The sequence below is a fragment of the Fopius arisanus genome, unplaced genomic scaffold (genome assembly GCF_000806365.1).
Source record: "Fopius arisanus strain USDA-PBARC FA_bdor unplaced genomic scaffold, ASM80636v1 scaffold00024, whole genome shotgun sequence".
NCBI lineage: Eukaryota > Metazoa > Arthropoda > Insecta > Hymenoptera > Braconidae > Fopius > Fopius arisanus.
This window is the reverse complement of record NW_011887763.1, coordinates 706,296-712,295: the sequence shown is the minus strand read 5'-3', so window position 1 is coordinate 712,295 and position 6,000 is coordinate 706,296. Positions and strand designations below refer to the sequence as shown.

Genomic DNA, 6,000 nt, shown 5'->3' with positions numbered 1-6,000 from the left:
CGATTTTTAACGATGAAAATTGAATCCAACAATAATAATTAAATGATTCTCGATAGGGAAATTATATTTCTGGATAGACGTGATTCGCGAAAGACCTTGAGCAGTCTCAATAGTACTCCCCTATGAATAGTCGTACCCCAAAATGAAAAAACTGGTAGCGTCGGGTGGCAATAAAGCCCCCGAAAACCGCATAACCCTCGAAAGAGAAAAAAAATCTATAAAAAAGCTACCGGGACCTTTGGTGTGTCGATGACCCGTGTAATTTGTAACCCGAGATACCGCGCCATCGAAATATATAGATTTGACCTTGCGGATTGTACGCCCCCTCGAAATCGGGTGGCGTTTTGAGGTACCGTAAAGTGGGTGGTCCGCGGCTGAATTGACGGTGCAAAGGGCCGCGGGGGGAGAGGAAGGCCATTGCGGACAAGTGTAGTTGTAGTTACCCATCTTCGGCAACCCTCCACCACCCATTTTCCCACCCAACCCCCACCTTCAACATCGTTTTTGCCCTCGTCCCCGAGGCGAGGAGCCACCGACGTCAGGCGCTTTCTGTTGCGGCCACTCGTGTGGCGCACATCGCCCCGACAACATCCCATCGAGACCATCATTTTCACCTCCTCAGGTTGTCAATACCACGCGGTAAATCCACCCCAAAACCACCCCCAAAATCGCCCCAACAATTCTCCAGAAAAAAGTCCCTCCAAATTACCACCAAAAAAGCCCAAACAACCCCGAAATATTTCGTGAAAATTCCGATAGCCCGCGAATTTTCCGCGAATTCGTTCGGAAAAGCTTCGCTGTTGACATTTCCCCCGGCGCGGGGGGAAATTACACACGTCGGTCAGTGGATTTGAGTTCACGTGACGTCGACGATACGAGATTTGGAAATTTGTCGTGCATTGTAAGAGGGGCAGAGGGCGAAAAGGGGTGGCTGATAAAAAGGAAAAATTGAAAAGAAAAAATTGAGCAAAGAATTGAGTGAAAGAGAGTGGGGGTGAGTGGTGGGGCCACTTGAAAAAAGTCGCAGTGCTACGAATTTCTGGGATAGAGTGAGAAGGGAAAAAAGTGAACTCGAGAACAAAATCCACGGAAGTCCCTTTGTGGTGACTTTTTTAAGTTTTTTTTTCATGGCATTTCTTCATCCATTTGCTGGGGCCACTGTTGTGCATTAAAAGTGCGGGATATTGGGAGTTTCGGGGGGATCAAAGTGAAACTTGATACACGTTTTTTTTTTTGGTTTTTTGTTTTTTCTTAGTGGAAACAACAAATGTAAACTGGAGATTGGGGTATCAACGTGTTTACGATCGAAGGACCATTCAATTACGTTTATTGGAGCTATGGATTTTCCGCTGTTCCGGATTTTCGTGAGTACAATCGATTTATTATTATCGTTCGTCCGATGATTGGGCGCCAAACGGTTTAATTACCGCAAAGAGATACCGATAAATGCTGGGATAATGGTGGTTGAAGGGAATTATCTGGTTCAATCTTCAATATCTCTGGCCGGAGAATAATTCACAAAAAATTATGTAACGTATATACGAAGATTCAGATTCTATCTTCTAATTATTGCGCGTTAATTTTCCTCTGCCCCTGGGAAAAATCCATCAAATAACACATTTCTACTTCAATAAATAACGGACAAATTGCATTTTTCTACCGCTCCTGTATTGTCCTGTCCTATTAATATAAAAATGGTATTGACATCAAAGCGATGAAATAAAGGGTCTCGTATAAAAGAAATCCCAAAGAAATTAATACAACGGTATCAATAAAATCGTGTGGGTCGGGGCCAGAGGAAATGACTAGCGTCTCGAGGAGAAAAGGGGATCGACCGAGGGTTTCAATAATAAATCCACAGATGAAAAAAAAACTATTGCTTTCAGAAGTTAATTGCAAATTTTTTCCCGAAGAAATTCGTTCCCGCAATCGAACGACCGGTGAATAACACTGACAAATTTCCATCGCGGAAACATGGCCGATTTTCAGAAAAATCGTGTCAACTTCCCGGTCATTTTTATATTAATTTTATATTACCAAAAGTTCTGATTTCTCTTCGTTGACCTTGGATTTTAGGAATAAGAAGAATCGAGTGGAATTTTCGTCTTTAATTCCAGGATTGAACCAAAAAATCGGTCCATTCGGGGAATTAAAATCGTTTCGCTGTGCATTAACCGATAACACACGTTTTTGCTCCTTCATCTCATTGACTTCACCAGAAAGCGCTTTTGTGGCCTCTAACGATATCTTATTTAATGCTGTTAGGTTGGCCGTATCGAAAGTGCATTTCACGGGATATTGATATAAAATCGAAGGTAAACTCGATCGGTCGCGGTGGAAAAATGTAGAAAAAGGATTCTCTGGTTGAAAGGGCGATCTCGTTATATTTATCGCAGGTATTTCGAGGTAACATTATTCCGGGCAAATTATCCCACAGCGGTCGATCTCCACTTGGTGATCGGCATTTTAATCGCTCTCAGGTGCTCGAAAATCGAGACTCGTGGTCATTTTTACCGGAATTCAGCCGGATATATCGTCTTTATATTTTTATCTCTGTCTTTAGATGGAGTTCGAGACGATAGTTTGACGGCATGTCAACTCTGATGCTCTCGATTCAACTCACGACTCTCGATAAGTCCTTCTTGCGGGGTTTTCCGACGCGTGCTCGGATAATATGGATTCCCCTGCCATCGGTGCATTCCGGAAAAAATATCCTCGGAAGTTCAGCCGAAAGAAAATTTAACACCTCGTTAACTTGGTGATTTTAGACGGTTTTTATGGTTATTATTTCGAGATAATTTAATGTAAACATCACATTTTTTTTTATTTTCCAAAATTACTCCGTTATTTACTTTAAATTACTCTGAAAAGCAATAATTCCAATTTTCCATTTATTAATAAATTATTGACACCGCGTCTTCCGCCAATTAGTGCGACTTTTGAGAAAATAGTTCATTAGAAATCAATAAATTATTCGTTCGACGTAGATAATTTTATTTATTATTAAAAACTAAAATTCAAGTTAAAATGGGTAATTTGAGAGAATTTGATCTTCAAGATTTTCCATTGGAAATGAAAAAACGAATCATAATATCCTGCAGGTGAAAGAAGTCACGGAAAAAATCCTCGAAAAGTGCTTCGACTTCGGAAAAAAATCCGTTCGCCCCGAAAAAGGAAGGGAAAAAAAAACCGTAAAATGGAATTTCGAGAAGTAATTTTCTTTCTTGTCTCGAGTGGTCTCCCCCGGGCGTAAAGTGAAACGTTTCTCCTAGGGCTCGTCGGAGAAAGGTTGCGTCGAGGAAATAGATCCAGAGTTGGAGATGAAAAAAAAAAAAAAATTCTAGAAACGGTGAGAATGAGGGGACAGTTTTCTCGAGGTCCACTCGGCCATTTCTCACCTCGTCTAACTGGTAAAAAATAAAGCTGCACCTTGGGTCCAGCCATTCTCTGGCATTTATTGCCAGTCAATTTTGCGGGGGTCATTGAGAAGAGGAAGGTGGGGCCCCTTGTGGTGAGCGTCGCGCCCCCCATTGTCAAAGCAGTCCTTTTGTTGACTCTCGTCGCCTGAATTTTCCGGTGATACCTGTTCCTCTTGGAGAATTTTTTTTCCCTCTTTTCGCATCCCCTAGGGGGTCAAAGGGACCGCACATCAGCACCACTTGGCAGCCCAGCAAGCATGACACTGAGGAGTTTGACGAGTTTGACCCGGGAAATTCCCCTGGGTCACCTGTCTCTTCAACAATTGACCGATTTTACCCAACGCAAGTCACCAGATATTTATTTTTAATTAGCCCCTCTTTACTTTTCCATTTCTCACGATTTTCCATTTACCCACAACATGATTTATTTGAAATTAATGAACTCATCTTTTGCTATAATTTATTTACTCTCATTGAAACGAAAAGAATCCACGATTCCATTACATTTGAACGATTCTATTATATAAATATTTTTGCCGATCGAAAATCTTCGAAGATAAAATAATAATAGTTATGAATAAATGAGTGGATGGTAAATGCAATTTTTTATTTATCATCCCAGTAATGAGTGGAATAATTCCCAAATGAATTTTGCGTTTTGCTTTCCCTGAAAACTTTCGAGAGTCATGGAAAAATTTAATGATTTTTATGGGCATTCGCTTGTAGTCCAGGCTGAATAAAATGATGAGTAAATACCACAGAAGACGAATCGAAGCCCGTAAACAATTTGTATTCACTGGGAATATTGGGAACGAATGTGGGGAATTTTTTATGCCACAATTGACTCTGTCGAATTAATTTCATTCAATACAGCCCCTTTCAATCACTCCCAATACGATTTCATTTACTGAACTCAGTTTTGACTCTCGAAACCAATCGGATGAATAGACCAACAATGATAAAACTAATCCATCAAACTAATTTATCTTTCAATTAATTGGAATGAAGGTCCAATAAAAAAACTCCACCAAAGACATTGGTCTATTAATAAATTCAGAATTCAATTATTTACCGATTTATTCATTCGTTTGATTCAAGAATAATTTATTTGTCAGTCAGCTAATTAATTTGTCGGGGATTTTATGCGACCTATTTTTTAAGACCCATTCCGACCAACATCTTAATTCGTCACATAATGTTTATCAACTCGGTTTGATTATATTTTTTACGGTAAACAATTACCTGGGTGAATAAAAGCCTGTCAGATGTAATAAACCGATCAAGTGGTACGTAACTTAACAAAATAGAAACTGGAGGAACGTAATACCGAAACGATCCCAAGACGTGAGCAGTAAAACAATCTTAATTAACAGGAGAAGTCACTCCTCGGAATTGCAATTACACTTTTCACTGGCTTCAATTTTTTTTTATCGCTGTCTTTATTTATTGTAATACTATATTCTCTGGAGATACATTCTAAACATTCAAGATTCCAGTGGTCAATTAACACTCGACATCAATTCGATATTTGCGATTAGCAATATTGACCCTTTCACCCGTCAATCATCAGTCCCATTTTTCTCATCCCATCATCAATTCAACTGACATGCCTCTCGCGGATTCATTATGAAAATGTCAATAGTTGATTGACGAAATTAAGAGCTGATACTCGGTGCGAAGAAATACTCTTCCATTCGGTGATTCTCATCGGACGCTGAATTTTTTATCGTCCATCTGTGATGAAATCCCCGGAATTCCGTTTAAATATTGAGTCATTTAAGTCCCAGAGAGAAACAAAAATCCCCCATTTTATCAGCTCCTTATATTTTTTCACGTATTTGTTTTTCATGAGTGTTCAGAGAAATTTATCCTTTTGAGAGTGAATCCTCGGGTGAATCGTCCGGTGGTTAATTGATTCGCTGAATAATTACCCGAGATCAAAGAAAAAATTATCGGACGAAAATAAAACCACTGCATTTCCACTAGTCCCTTTTTCTTTGAAGATCGGATGAGTTTACCGACTTGTGTTTACATCGAAAATAAACCAGCCCCAAGCTGACTTTTAATCCGTACAAGAAAACCGCTCTGAAAGGAAAAATAAGCGGGAAATCTCTGTATTTATTGAGATTTTCCACATTAGATCAAAGAACATTAAACCCTCTAATCTTAGGTAATTATTACAATTTTTCGGGAAAATGAGGAAATCGCTGAACTGTTCGCCGAGATAATATTTGAGTTAATTAATTCATTGAGGGGAAATTTTCTCGTTTTTTTCATACGAAAAGTATGGAAAGTCCCGATTTTTCAATTAAATTGTTTCTGGAAAATGTTGCAAATTTTTTAGAGTTCTTGGTGACACCGGAGTTTTCATTTTTCCACTGGAGGGAAATGAGAGAAAGGTCGAAGGGATTGCGGTCGGTTGTACCTTCAGTCGTTACCACTTGTGTCTTACTGGTACCGAAGACCAATAATTGTCCAGTGAATGTAGATGGCTTTGATGTCAATCAGGAAGATAATGGACGTGGAATTGACGTCCTTGGCGTTCTAATGATTAGAGAATTCCGAGAATTAGAGAAATAAT

At 39.5% G+C, this 6,000-nt stretch overlaps 1 long non-coding RNA gene across 1 annotated transcript in view; it reads left to right on the top strand.

The window, feature by feature from the left end:
* Positions 1–576: 576 nt before the first annotated feature.
* LOC105264628 (uncharacterized) overlaps positions 577–6,000 on the top strand; it is a 42,950-nt gene continuing 37,526 nt past the window's right edge. The window contains exon 1 of the long non-coding RNA XR_892005.1: positions 577–1,364. This is a non-coding gene — a long non-coding RNA (uncharacterized lncRNA). The remainder of the gene's footprint in view (positions 1,365–6,000) is intronic.